Source organism: Pteropus alecto, unplaced genomic scaffold (genome assembly GCF_000325575.1).
Source record: "Pteropus alecto unplaced genomic scaffold, ASM32557v1 scaffold164, whole genome shotgun sequence".
Lineage (NCBI taxonomy): Eukaryota > Metazoa > Chordata > Mammalia > Chiroptera > Pteropodidae > Pteropus > Pteropus alecto.
In genome coordinates this window covers 20,838,077-20,853,092 of record NW_006439568.1, presented here as the reverse complement: position 1 = coordinate 20,853,092, position 15,016 = coordinate 20,838,077, and the positions used below count along the sequence as shown (strand labels likewise).

Genomic DNA, 15,016 nt, shown 5'->3' with positions numbered 1-15,016 from the left:
CTGTTAACTTGAGCCAGAATCAAAGGAAATGAACCTATTATCTTTCTTTAGAAGTCACACACGTTCAGTTATATGCCGCTGAACCGTCTTTTGTGGGGTAAAGGAGAAAAAGGAGTGTACCTGTTCCTCCTGGCCTTCTGCAGAATGTTCCAAGCTACTCGTCCCTCCCAAACCCTCCAGACTCCATTTTAGCACTTGGGGCTGACATGACTGGGCCAGGAATCCTTTTCCACCTGCACAGATGTTCCCAGATTCCTCTGTAACAGCTGCCTTCCTTCAGAGGGAGGAAAGTGCTCAGAGCTAACATCTTCGTAGGTAAAGGACTGGGCATGCCTCCTGACCCCAGGACTCCTTCCAGCCATAACCTGGTTGAGGGAGGGGGCAGGAAGCAGGGCTGCAGGTGTCTGAACTTCACTCCCTGGGGTATAGCCACTGTGACCTTGAGCTATTTTTTTCTTATCGGGACGGCTTAAGCTTTTTCTATTTCTCTCTGGTGCCAGTGTAGTTAAGAAGGGCAACGGTACAATCTCCAGCAAGGTGTGCCCTGAGGGCAGACGTCCACCATTGCACTGGTTTGGGTAAAAAAGTGAGACTTGCTGATACTCAGATTTACTTTCTCGCCAAGAGTTTCTCTGAGTTTATGAAAACTCCAAACTTTTCTGCTATGCCCGCTCTTCTGTGTTCTATACCTTCTGATTCTTGATCCTTATTTTGTTCTAAAGAGAAGGTTCCAGATGAAACATAAGTTTGTTTTCTACTTCAGTTACGTACCATCTACAGAAGGCATTACAAAACTTTGTCTTCAAACTAATGAAAAGGTCAATGTAAACAACGCCTTTCAATGCTTTATTGTCTGCGAGCTGGGGGAAGGTTGGGCGAGAAAGGAAGCTGGATGGGAGTTCGTGGGCATGACTTATAGAAGGAGATGAATTGCTCAGTGTCTTGTTTCACTCATGTATAAAACAGTGTAAATGAAATTGGCTTTAGGCCCAAGAAAGGTGACCTAAATGGGCAAGCAGCAACAGAGTGCCAGAGCAGCCTGGAGAATGTTCCAGTGACTCACAGCATCCGTGGGAAGGAAGGAGGCCCTGCACTAGGTGGGAGGTCAGGTCCTGCACAGAAGTGTAAGGGAAGATCGTCTTCTAGGGTCCACTCTGCCTCCATTTAAAGTTCCTCAGCCAAGCCCCGCACTTTCTCTTCAGGCCCCTCTCCCCACCCCAGGCTAGGTAAAGAAATGGCAGATAAAGGGCAGTCTGTGCGATGGGCCAGCGGGCCGGGGTTAGAGTCCCTAGCAAAGCATCTCACCTCTCTGGGCCTCAGTTCCTTCACTCGGAACAAAACAAAACAAACTTTTCCACTTGTCTCGGTTGTCCCGGGTATCATGCTGGGTGTGACATGTGACAATCCAGTGCTGTGGGAAGGGAGGCGGGGGAACCAGTAACCACTCGGCAGTGTGAGGAGTGAGAGGCGGGCCTGCTGCAGTCACTGGGATCCTGTCACTGGAAGCGCCTCGTCAGTGTGCAGCAGGCTGTAAACGTGAGCTGTGATCTTCGTAGCTCTAATTTTCATTATCGTGCAATCTGTGATAGTGAGTGCCAGTGGGTATATGTATTAACTGTTAGTGTCAATAGGGACCTTTTAAAGAAAATGCCTAAAACGAAATGGACAGATTGAATGATGGAGGCTCTGCGGTAAACCAGCGAGGCAGTTAATTTGAGCTGACTTGATCTTTCAGCCCAGTTAAGACGAATTCACCCATTTACTATAGGTACTTTCCTTTAAATAAATACGTGTTTGCGCATGTGTGTTGTTTCAGGCTGAGAATTTAAGCTCACATATGCTTGACAAATGGCAGTGTTTGCTTGTTGTAGCAAAATTTGTTTGAATAACCAATAAGTAATAAAATATAATTCCATATAATTTCCTCCCAAAATACTGGAAAGGCTTAAAAAAAAAAACTCTAAAAGTTAAATCCATAGCATTTCATAGGCCAAGAAGATCTCCCTCCCCCAACTCACAGAGCCTAGGGTATTTCTTTGAAATACTGATTTTATAATAAGCAGACTGCAAAAAACAAAATCATGTGGTTGAGAAAAAGGTTTTCAACAAAGCAAGAAGTAAAGGCATCCCTCTCACAATGGAAATGTTTATGATTTTCGTATGATGGACTTCTTCTCAGGAGCAGTTACATTTGCTTTGAGTTCCTATTGGTATCATCTACACAGAAATCTTTTGTAGGCTTCAGGCCTGAGGCCCCATTCCATGATGTTTTGGTTTACGTGGCCAGAGGACAGAAATTCCACACTCACTTAGACAACCGAATGTGCAGTTTATATCTTCGTTGACTTTCAGCGTTGGGCAAAGCAGTGACATGATAGAGGCTGACATGGTACGACTGATAGAAATGGGGCCAGGATCCCCTCCCACACCCACTGGCTCCTCCGGCCAGGCCTTTGGCAGCAGACCAGAGGTCACTCGGGTTGGCACTGTTAAAGAGCGTTACTGTGACATCCTTTTGAATGCCCTCAATGGCTGTAAATCTTGATCTTCGAAGGCGTTTTAAAAAAACACCGGAAATCACTTGGGCCCACATGTAAATACATACGACAACTTGGAGAATACCACTCTAGGGTTACAAATGAGATTTCTTTTGCGCAAGACCAGCTTTGAAGAAGACAGTGTCAGAAGAGACACTACAAATACACTTTGAGCCCCAGCAGGATCATTCGAGAAAACCGTATGTCTTCCCAAAATGGCTTTGTTGAAGGGTAGCCTGTGTTTGGACATATAAGTTCTGGTGCATTTAGTAAAACAAACAAACAAACAATAGCAGTTCAGTGTTGGTCATCTTACCACATGTGAATAAGCAAGAGCTGATGACAAGGTAGACAGCTTTTCCCAGAGCATATTTCTACCTTTTCTTCTGTTGCTGACCTACATTTTACTTCTACTTGTTTAGCATAAATAGAAGAAAGGAAAGGTTGTGAAATTCTAATCGTTTAGTTTAATTATAGAAAAAATTTGACTAGTGAAGGTGTTAAAACTATTAGTTAAATCGAGGTTTGGGAATGAGCTCCTGGTGCCCAGTATCGATGGCAGCGTGACTCTGGCAGCACTGTGACGAGTTCTCCCACCCAGGACCGGTTTGGCCAGTTGCGCCACAGTGTCTTTCTGTGCGGTGACTCAATAGTCTCCAACAGGACATTTTTTTCCCCCTGAGGGTCTGTGTAGTTTGGAAGCTCACATGATGTGAACGGGTATCCCTGGGTTCCTGGGAGTGACTCAGGTGACATCCAGGTGGATGAGGTTATGAGTGTCCACCCTGTTACCACCTGGAAATTGATAGGACACTAGGCACTGGATGGTACAGAAGAAAAGGCACCGAAATGGGGTTTGGGCAACGAGGCCCTAGTCCCGGCACTGGAATAGCCGGCTTTGTGACTTTCCCTTCTGAGATTCACTTTCCTTAGCTGGAAAACGGTGGGGAGGAGAGCAGGGATTATTAAAACAGATTATTAAAATTGACAGATTAAGGTCCCACCCACATGATTCTAATGGGAGGACTGCAGTCTTACATTCTTTCATGTGACTCATTTAAAAAGTTACTTCAATTTTTCTTTCTTCCCTTAGCCAAACAGTGGTACCTACAAACTAGATTTGTTGGTCACTAAGCCCCCAGATGAGGAATTCCCACGCAAGACCCTATTGAATTGTTAAAGAGCGGTGAGTTCAGATTCCTGGCACTGAGTGCTGCCTTGTTCCAGGCAATGACATCACCTCCCAGAGCAGGAGCACAGTGAACCCTAATTAAAGGCTCTCCTTTCTCCCAGATTTCTAAGGAGAAATTCTTGAAACTGGGCCCCTCATTTTTGTCCCGTGCCGTTTCCTCTGTTCACAGGGATTTGAAGATTAAACCGATTTCGGTGTGCTGCAAAGGGCTCTCTCATGTGACCGCAGAGGATCACTTGAGCATAAAGATGCTCCTTAGCTCTTTGAAAACTGAGTTTCCTTTTTGTTTCTTTCCCCTGGAACACCATACAATTCCCTTGCACCTTCCTTCCCCCCAATTTCTATGCTTCACTCCTCTCGTGGTTTACAAAGAACCTCAGATGAAGGAGACTTCTTTCCATGAACCCTTTTTTAATCCCTCTGCTGCAACCAAGCCTTTTGGAATGATCTGGAGTCAGTGAAAATGTTCCTCCCCTCCCACGGCCAGCATTGTTCAGTCATCCAACAAACGGAGAAATCCACACCTAGCCCATCCCCCTATCTCTAGGATTAAAAAGTAAAAGCTATTATAATTCAGTAATATGAAATTCTGCCTCTCCTGGGTTACTCTTTGTTGCCCTCTAGACTAGCACCTCTGCCTTGCAGAAGTAGAGTGATTATTCTCTGGGGCGGGGCCTACCTTGCCCCTCCTTCCACCTTCCGCCCTGAGTTGCAGGAGGGGCTTCGGAGACTGGCTAGCTCAGCCCTCTGCCTTGTGAGATCAGTGGTGAACTTTCCTCCTGCATTTTGGGCTTGGAGAGAAACTTACAGAGAGAGAGTTGTTGCAGTTTTAGAGGCCCAAGGACACAGATCAGGGATGTGTTTTCATCTTCGTTAACACATTTTCCCGGTGGGATTGGGATGTGCAGGTCTGAGACCCGGTGGGGCCGGGCTGGGAGCAGAGAGGCTGAGAGAAGCCATGGATCTGTGCATCTCAGATTCACATTCCACTAAATACTAACTTGCTACGTACCGAGCACTGCAGGATTAGGAGATGCAAAGGTGGGCTTTGAACTCATGTCCCTCTGAGTTCAGAGTCCATGCTCTTAACCATCCCAACAGAGGAAATCTGTAATTTTTTTTTTTAGACCGTAGCATGCTATGATTTTCTTTCTCAAAGAAACCTATAGGGCACAAGATATAGAAATCTAGAAAGAAAGAAAACAAATGATCAGCCCCATTTCCTTGAGCAAAACAGTTTAATCAAGTCACCCTCTGTGTCCCATCTGTGTCCCCCTCCCCACCAACAAAGGTGGGCTTACTAGTCCAACATTTCTAGCACACAGGTCTCTCCCTATCCATGTCTTTGGTTGCCCTGCTATATTACCTGTTGATATCATACAAATCTTTGACCAGAATGGATATGAGACGTGAGGACTATTTGGATTCCTTGCCCTCTTCAACTGTGTGTGTGTGTGTGTGTGTGTGTGTGTTAGCTTAACATTAGTGATCACATCATTTGCATAACTACTACCTCCATATTACTTGAAGATCAGTACATGCTTTCTGATATTACAACTCTGAGACATATCAGTGTTTTTTTTTTTCTCTCCTTACCTTTACACATTTATTCTCCATTTTCCCCACTTATCTCTAGCTCCTTTCCCTGGTGTCCAAAATTTCATTTTTATACTCATTTATGTTATTTCCATACACTTTTCTTTTATGTATTTTTTTTTCTGTTTTGAATAGTGAAGACTATTCACTGTGTACTCTTTTTTGCAACACTATGCGGGAAGCAGAGCATAAAAAAAAATTCAAAGCCAGAATGACAATTATTATCAGAGAAAATAAAGGTTGCAAAAGGCACACAATGGCTATCTACTTTGTTTGCAACTTAACAAATCAAATAAACTAAAACCCATATTTACCAAGCTGGTAAATTGGAAGTAAATATTTACACGTGAGCAATATTCATTTTATGGAGTCTTCTAACTTTGGGTCCCTTTGGATGCTTTAAAAGAATTAGGATTTACACAAAGGGCTTTTTGACATTGTGAGAAAATGCAAGGTGAGGGGATGCATGTTGATTTTGCCTCTGAGCCTCATTCCTCTTTATATTTTTGCTTTATTTATTGCCTTTGTGCCTGATTTTGCTCTAATACCCAGGAGGTACCATAGAACAACTGAGATCCAGTGTGAAGAGTAGAACATGGATGTGCTAAGATGAGTCGGCTGGCCGAGCAGGGAAATAGAAGTGAAAGTTGGGAGTAAAAAGTTCTCTCCTCTGTTTGTAAGTCCATTCTTCAGGAAGGAGATGAAGTTGGTGTAGTGCGCAGGCACCGCCCTGCGGCTGCCCCATACATAAGGGCATTCACTGTGGCTCGTGTCCCGGCTTGCTTCACATTGTGAAATATAACTAGAGTTGCCATATAGGATGACTTACTTTTTCCATGTGAAGTCCAGGTTTCTTTCCTGTATGGGTCGACCCTTTCTCTTCCCACTGCTGTCTTTTCAAGGTACAGCTTGTGGTCAACAAGGCAGCCTAGCTTTGCTCCATCAGCTGTTGATGGATAGGAAAAACAGCCTCTGTCCTCATCTCAATTTAAGTAGTTCAAAAGACAGGATGGTGAGAATGGCAGTGCTTTGTTACAGCCTGTGAAAGGTAGTAAATTGGAGAAAATATAGATGTTCTTGTACACTGCAAATTATTCGGTCTCTTTGAGTGGAAAATAAGGTTATGCTAATTAAAAGGCTGACTTGAAATTCATTACCAAATCATGGCAAATCCATTAAATTACCCCAAATCTATTATTCTGCTCTCTCCTTCCTTCACCCTTTCTTTCAACATTTCTTTTTGTTCTAAAATATTTAATTGGATTTTATTGGGCTCTCACTGTGTGTCAAGCACAGTGCCTTAGAAAATTACAGTTTTGTAGTGTTGATAAATCAATCACGCTTTCTAAGGGGATGTTTCTGAACGGATTGTGCTCTCTTTCTGCTAAACTCCAGGGAGAAGAGAAGATATGTAAATATTGATTGTCGGGATGAGAAGAGAAGCAAAAGACTGGCCGATGGTGGCCATACTCCTGATGCCCTGTGGGTTCATGACCCAGTTCATCCCCCAGCCTGTCCCCACCTCCTGCCAGCACTTGGGGCATTCTCTCTCTGCTTATAAGCCAGTCTCAAATGAAATGGGGTTGATAGATATTACTGACTTAAAAAAAGTTACATTCTACTGTTTTGCCTAAGTCGAGCCCAATTTTAAACAGATTATCTTATGGAGGGTTAGAGACTATTAAAGGACATCTTCCGTGATCTCAAAAGTAAAGAAAAGGTTGGGGGAAGCTCTTGGGAGGGCTCTTGAAAGGTTGAGATACACATTGTGAAGCAGGGCAAATGGCATTTTATGTGTTTGTTGGGGCGTGGTATGGGTGATGGAGGCTTTAAAAGGGAAAGGTAAACATTTGCTGGAGTCTTCAGTATTGAACTTAAATAAAGTCATGCTTTTGTTCCAGTTTTATAAGGTAATGGATGGCAGGAAAAGCTGTAAAGCTAGAGTTAATTCATATATAGAAGGAATAGTCTTCGGAAGGCATCTTGCTGAAGTTATCAACAGCTTAATCTTTTGTTAGAATGAGAGTATCCATGGTTTCTGACCTGAATTCTGCTTAGGGCTCTGTAACTTACATGCGTGAACTGTCGTGTGTATGCAGAGAGTTAGATTACAGACTTGAATTTCATGGACTGATGTGTGTATGCGTATGTGTGTGTCTGTGTGAGTGTGCACCATGGCTAATATTTGTTCAGTGATTACCATATGCCAGGCATTCTGCCAGGTGCTTTTTATACATCATGTAGTATTCATATTTTTAAGTGGATGTAATTTTTTATTTAAATAATGAAGAATTTGAATCCCAGATCGGTTGGCTAAGCTTGCCTAAGGTTGCACAGCTAATGCACGGCAGAACTGGAATTCTCACCCTGGGCTGTTCGAAGCATTTGCTCTTTCCACAATGCCTTTTTGTATTGGGAGGATCTAGTAGTAATATCTTATACATTATCTCTGGCAAAAGGGCAGTCATTCCTTTAAAGCATTATACCTGCTGCATATCATGCACTGGGCCAGGCAGTGAGAATTCATGGACAGAGCATCTGCTGTCAGAGAACATTTGGGCTAGGGAGGGAGGAAACTGAGACATAGCTATAAATAACTGCAGTACGAGGTAGAAAATAACGGCTCTAATGAAAATAGAGTTAAAGTGCTAGGAGAGTTCTGGAGAGGGGGATAACTATGATGTTTATTTTTAAAGTATTCTCTCAACTTTTTATTTTTATAAATTTCAAATGAAAGTTGAAAGATGACTACAATTAATACCACATACCCTTCATGTAGATTGACCCGTTGTTAGTAGTTTGCCAGATTTGATTGACCGCTCTCCCTTTCACACACATATGCACATGCGTACACACACACCCTATACTTTACTTCTAAATACTTCAGCGTGTAGCGAGATCGCCTTCCTGTGGGGTCAGGGGAGACATGAGGGAGGATGTAACACGTGGGCTGTGTCTTAAGGGTCAGGTAGAATTCAGACATGTGGAAGTCGGAAGGAAGTAGCACATGCTAGGTGGAAGAATGGGTGCTCAGAGGTGCAGCCTGTGGGAAGGAAGCACAAGAAAGGCGAGGATTGTGGAGCACAGGATAGAAGTTAGCGCTGTTTTAAAAGAGAGGATCGCCGGAGTCCCGAGGAATGATGAGATTGATGGGGAGAGTGTTAGCGGGGTGGGCAAAAGAGTGTCAAGGATGGGACTTTAAACCCACCCCATTTAGAGCATTTGGAGGAAGAAGGACCAGGGAAGGAAGGGGTGGTTGCTACGGAGAGTACAGAGGAAGGTGGTGGGGAGAGGAAAAGGAGAAGGAGGAACTGGCCAACGAAGTCAGTGCTATAGGCAGTGGCTTCTCCTATCCTGAGTCTCCACGTGCAGTATCAGCCTCCACTGGGAAACTGTTAGAAATGCAGACTTGGACCTCTGCCTCAGACCTTCTGAACTGGAAACTCTGGGGGTAGAGCCTTGCTATCTATATTTTAACAAGACCCCCCGGATGCATACTAAATTAGAGATCTCCTGCTTATAAGGTTGCTATTGGGAAGGCTGACCTTGGAGAAAGCAGTTCTAGTGAAATAGTAAAGACAAAATTCAGATTAAATATAGTCAATGACACGACCTGTAGTACTGCCAGGAATTTATATGTTCACATGTGTGTAAAAGCCATGTTGAAATACATGCATTGCATCATTGTTATAAGATGAAATATATGAAACATAAAAAATACAGAATATATATGAAAAAACTGGAAAAAAACTAATGTTAAAGAAGTCGTCGCTCCGTATTTCATGGCTCTTTAAAAAAGAGAGAAAAAGCTATCTTCAAAATTTATTGTCAAAACAAGATGAAGAACTATGTTTACTATGCTACCATTTGTATAAAAAAAGAAAAGGATCTGTATTCTGTCTGTCCATAGAATATTTCTAGAAGGATACACAAGAAACTGTTGGTCGATTGAGGAACAATGATAATAAACTCCCTTGGATTTTCATGGCACTTTATGGTTTAAAACATGATCTCATTTTAAGTGTCATGGTATTAAGGTAGAGATTATTATCTCTATTTAAAAGATAAGGCACGTGAGGCCCAGGAAGTTTAAATAATTAGTCCAAGGCCATAGTGCTAGCATTTGCACCAGGTACATACTTTTTTGAGCCTCTTGTACATTTTTTCTTGCTGTACTTTCCTCTCATTTTGCCGATCAGCTCCATTGAAAGCTCTGTCTTTCTTCTTACAAAACTTCACTTGTGAGTTGATCTCATTTAATCCCTGTTTCTGAGGCTCTTAGCTCCCACAGACTCCTCTTTTTTTGCGGACTCTTACATTCATTCTTCTTATTGTGTGAACACCTCCTCGCATTTGGAAGAATACCTCTGCTGGGCCCTGCTGCCCACTTCCCGTGTCCTGTCCATCCTTCCTTCCTCTGCCCAAATTCTCAGCGAAGGTGCCTCCTCTTCATATTCACGTTGTGTCTGACCTGCCCCAGCAATCTAGTTTCCCATCCTTCCCTCCACTAGTCCAGCCTCTGGAAGGGGTGCAGACCCTCTTTACTTCTGAACCCGATGACTTTTCTCGGCCCTCACTCTCCATGTCCTCTCTGTAACCTGGATATTGGATACTGTGGCCACAGTTCTATCTTCTCTTGGTTTCAAGGATACACTCTTGACCTCATCAAATGTTCATTAGTTGATCACAGTGATACAAGCATCTTGGCTGGCCTCTTCCCTCATCAACCTCCTTTTTCAGGCCTCTTAAGCTCCCTAATACAAACCCTCCTCTCCCATCATTAGGCTGGTCTCTTTCTTCCAGCTCAGGACTCCAATAGGAAATCTTCCCTGGCTAACTTGTTGAGCTTTCTTCTTTTCATCAAGTTCTGACGGCATGTGTAGTCTGCAATATTTAACTTAGTATCTAATTATATACCTTATACAACAGGTAAAACTGTTAGATCCCACTTTTTCCTTGAGGGCAGGATGCTACTATTGATTTCTATATCTCCCATAGCATCCTCTATATATAGCATCCTCCGCGTTTGTGTGTGTGTATGTCTGTGTGTACAGACAGACGCACATACTGAATATATAGTTGGTGCTGATTTTATGTTTGTTGATATAAGGACAAATAATATTTTTTGAGGATAAACCTGGTCAGACCAGCTAACCCTACTGTATTATCTTGACAACTTGAGCTACTCAAAACAATCTCAGCTCTTAGGAGGTTTTGCTTATGAAAGCAAGAGCATGGATGAAGATGGAACTGTGTATTTAGAAAAGTAATCTTATCTTAATTCATTGGACAAATATTTGTCGAGTATCTACCATGGGTCTGGCATTGAGACTAGAGTGAGCCCGAGGGAGACAAGAGGCCTCCTCTTAGGGGTTTACGGCCTCATGGAGCAGACATGACAATTCAGCACTAAACAGATAAACAATGAGATAAATTCAAGTAATGTTAAGCAATATGAAGAAAATAGAAAAGAGCAGTGTGGTAGCATGTGCTATAGGCCATGGGCTGAGGCTGGAAGAGGAGGAGGAACTCAGCTCTAGATGGGTGGTCAAAGCAGGTAGTTCTGAAGAGTTGACATTGGACTGAATGAGAAGAAGGAGCTGGCAATGTGAGGATCTGTGGGGACAGCACTGGAGGTAGAGGGCAGAGCAAACAGCAAAGGCTGTCAACTGGGAACACACTTAGTATGTTCTAGAAATGGAAAAAAAAATGAGTACTGAAAGAATATAAAAAAACTATGGTAGAATATGTGAGTAAACCAAATGCATGTGTGTGTACACAGATGTAGAGGAGAAAGTAAAGAAATATATTATCAGATTTTAAATCATTCCCTAAAAGTGCTATATAAATGGAGGCATCAGGAAATCTAGAAGTTTCTTAGATCCTCAACAAAAAATAAGCTCTTTGCAGGCAGGGAATCTGTCTTGTCATTCTTGTGTCCCACCTCCTGGCACAATGCCAGGCAGTTGGTAAATATTTGATGAATTAAAGCATAAAGAAATAAATAAATGCCCAAGACTGAGATTTCGTATGTTAATATTATCTACTTTTAGTTTATCTTTCTGTCTTCTTTGGCATTGCATCCGCACCCAAATACAATCATATAAAATGGAAGAAAAATGCTGAAATGTAAGAAAACCGTCTTTAAGGTCTTTAATAATTCCAAGAACCAAGAAGTAGGGAAATTGGCAAGAGCACACTTACGTATTTATATATTTTTAATGATTTAGAGTGAAAATGATGATTTTTATGGTGTACAACATGACCCTGTAATTCAGAAGCTAATACATATGCCATTTCTTGGAAAAGAGCTCTTCAGAGTCTCAACCTTAGGAAATAAATAGCTTTCGTGGTCTTTAATCAGAAAGATCTTGAAAATGCAAAATACAATTGCTTAAAGAGGAAAATAAATACTTTCTGTTAAATCATGGATTTTATGCTTTTTTTAACCCCCAAATTGCTTTGTAAATCAAAGATAGCCTCATTTATTTTAGTGGCGGCACTCAGAAAAATCCTAGGAGTTAATAATTAACTTAATGTAGCAATTCTAAAGCCCATCATTGATCTGTGTTTATTTTAATAAATCTTACTACACCTAGCACACAACTGAGACGTATTATAACCTGGGCAAAGTCACTTGTCCTGTGTAGGAACTACAAATAGGAATTATAATTCATATGTAGAAATATGATTTTATTTTAAAAAATGTCAATTGTCCTAAGACTGCCTCTATTTCTGGAAAGGTCTTGGTGCATTTAGAAACAATCTTTCTATCGGAATCAATCTTTGAACCAATGACAAAATTTAAAATGTATCTATTATCTGCCTGGATGCACCTGATTTAAGGAATATTTTTTCTAAAAAATAAAGTAGGAACTGTTAGAATTATAGGAAATTATAACCGAGGTTCTGAAAATATTATCTGAACATATGTAACATTTATAACTCTTGGGTGACAGGGACATTGTTTGCCACATTTATATGCTCTTTACATAATCAGGGCTCCTACTGAAGTTATAAAGAACTTTCCATGCTTGACATCTGGATGAACATTTGTTGGAGAAAAGCATACCTTTCCCTAAGTTTTCTGTAATACATGTTCACAAATAGTGCTTTGTAGATAAACGTTCAAGAAATTTGATCTCATATATGCCTGCTGTGCATGGAGCTGGGACATGGTTGGGTTTGCAAGATGAAACAAATTAATGCTTATCGGTTCCCAAGCCAATGTTTTAGTTAATGTCTTTCTATGCCTTCCCACCCCTGCCGTTCCCCCGACCCGCCAACTGCAGTTAAAGTTCAACCATTTGGGTTTTGAGTGCAGCACAGCGAGACTATGATTGATATCACCAGGTACTCAAACTGTGCTTTGCTATTGGGTCAGGCAGCCAGGCAAGAGGAAAGCAGTGCCAACCCTATTATAAATCTTTGTCTGTTAGGATGACTCTGGGAGGCGAATACCATGTAGCTAAAAAGGCAAATTCTAGTGTTGTTTATTTTTTTATAGAATCGGGATGCCATGAATCAAAGACAACCCATTGGACCCTTTATTAAAGGACCTTTATGAAGGAGACGTAGCCTATCTCCTGGTCGTCTAGTATTGTAGCTCATTTGACCTTTAAAGACCTATTCTACTAGGTGGCTGATTGTTATCGCTCCTCCAAGGAGGATTTAGTCTATTTATTGTAGTATATTGCCAGTAAGCATCTGTTATTCAGGGGGTCTGTTCCAGTCAAGTGGCCTTTGTAAATATATACGTTCCATCAGCCCAACTCTCTTAGTCGAGACTTAGAGCTGACAAGGCCACAATGAATACTTTTTCCTGCCTGTCTGAGTATATGTCCGCTGTGAGTGATGTATGGATAAATCAATGAGCCAACCATGAATCTTAATAGCATGGGAAATATTCATCAGAACACTTTTCTCTTCTGGCTTCTATAGTACTAGGCAAGCTTAATGAGGAAGTGGAAAATAACCAGTGTGGGTTGAGGCCCTTGTGTATTACAGCACCAACCGGAAGATTTGTATATAGAATACATGGCCAAAAACACGGACAACTGCGTAGCTCACCAGAGTGGTCATTGGTTTGCCAACATAAAATTATATTTATACATTCTGACCAAGATAATCCCACTGTTAGTAATAACAATGAAAGAAAGTCAAGTGTTCCTAAGAAAGTATGCTTTTATTTTTTGACCTGAAGGTCAGTGTTTGATGGAGTTACTGTAATCTTTAGGGCACCGTCATGTTGTCTCTCTCTCCATTTAGCCCCTGACTTCTCTGATTGCCAGGATCATAATTAGTGCGCTTGCGCTAGTACTTCGCACAGCCTCAGAGACATGGTAGGTATTTTAAAAGGTTTGTTGCATGAATGAATGTTCTCTGCAATTAGGGCAGCTCTAGGAGCAGCAGACAGAATTTTCTGTCTCCTTTTACCTAGGATGTTCAGTAGGAGAATCAGGCATGTTCTTTCCTAGCAGTCCTCATCACTCAGGGCCCCTGAATCGTTTGATATTCGCTCTTTTTCTCTATCATTCTTAAATAATATATGATGGAATCCATTGTCTTATACCATTGTCTGTGTGGGTTTTGTATTTCACAAGTGTCCTCCAGGTTCTGTGTTCTGTTCTGTGTTCTCATGGCCTCCGACCACATCTCACTTTGGAGAGTTTTGACCACCCATGTTGGTCATTGCCCATCTGTCTTCCCTTTGGACTGTCTGCTCTGTGAGGCAGGGAGCTGAGTTTCTTTATCTGCAGGTTCTAACATTGAGTTTGACCCATTGTGGGCTTGTGTTGATGTTTATAGGATGAATGAATGAGTGAACTAATAAAAGGAATGAATGAATGAAATGAATGTATCTGTGGCACTTGTTTTCAGATGTTGACCAGAAAAAAGAGAGCCTGTGGCACAAGGCACAAAGTTGTTGTAATTAGCATGTCCCTAAGACCAGTCATCTGGCCTTGAATGCAATTGATGTGTGATGCCTTGCTAATGTGTCTCTTATTGGCAAGGAAGGAGCTCAAAAAAAATTTTTTTTTTAATGATCTTTGTATAGATATAGCACTAAAAGTGAGATACATGTTGTCTTTTAGGTAGAACTCATGCCAAAATACTATTCCCATCCCCCATTTCAAGCCACAAGTCAAACATTTTTCTCTTGATAGGCCTGAGATATCTTTCATTAGTATTTTTGTGAAATCAATTCTTGTGCCACTTTTATATAGCTAATTGTACTTCGGCACATTTTAAGCTTTTAAACAATGTATATTGACATCTCTTGAGATACTTTATTGCTGAAACTCGATCTGTTTTTTTGTTAACACAAAAATCTATCTAGAAAGAAGGGATCATCTGCATGCCTTGCACAGTGGAATCTCTTATGACTTATAAACTGTCTCTAAGATTTTTGTTTACAGGTGTTTCCATTTTAGCAGGTGTGCTGATCTGCAGTGTATGTGCTACATACAAATACATGTGTTCTGAATCTTTTAATCTTATTGATATACTTTCACAACTGTGTTTCCAAGGAATAAAGATTATTCTTGCTTAAAAAAATTTTTTGTGTAAATTACCAAAAGCATATAGGCATAGAGCTTGAAATGAATTAGATCATGCCTGGCAGTTAAATAAAAACTTTGAATGATCTTTAAATTTTAAAATGCAGCCCGTGGCAGTGGGTCTTTGCTCT

The 15,016-nt window shown here is 41.4% G+C and overlaps 1 protein-coding gene across 1 annotated transcript in view; it reads left to right on the top strand.

Moving 5' to 3' along the window:
• The window catches only part of GRHL2 (grainyhead like transcription factor 2), a 120,658-nt gene that overhangs the window by 57,701 nt on the left and 47,941 nt on the right, over positions 1–15,016 (top strand). The gene's annotated exons all lie outside the window — the stretch shown is intronic.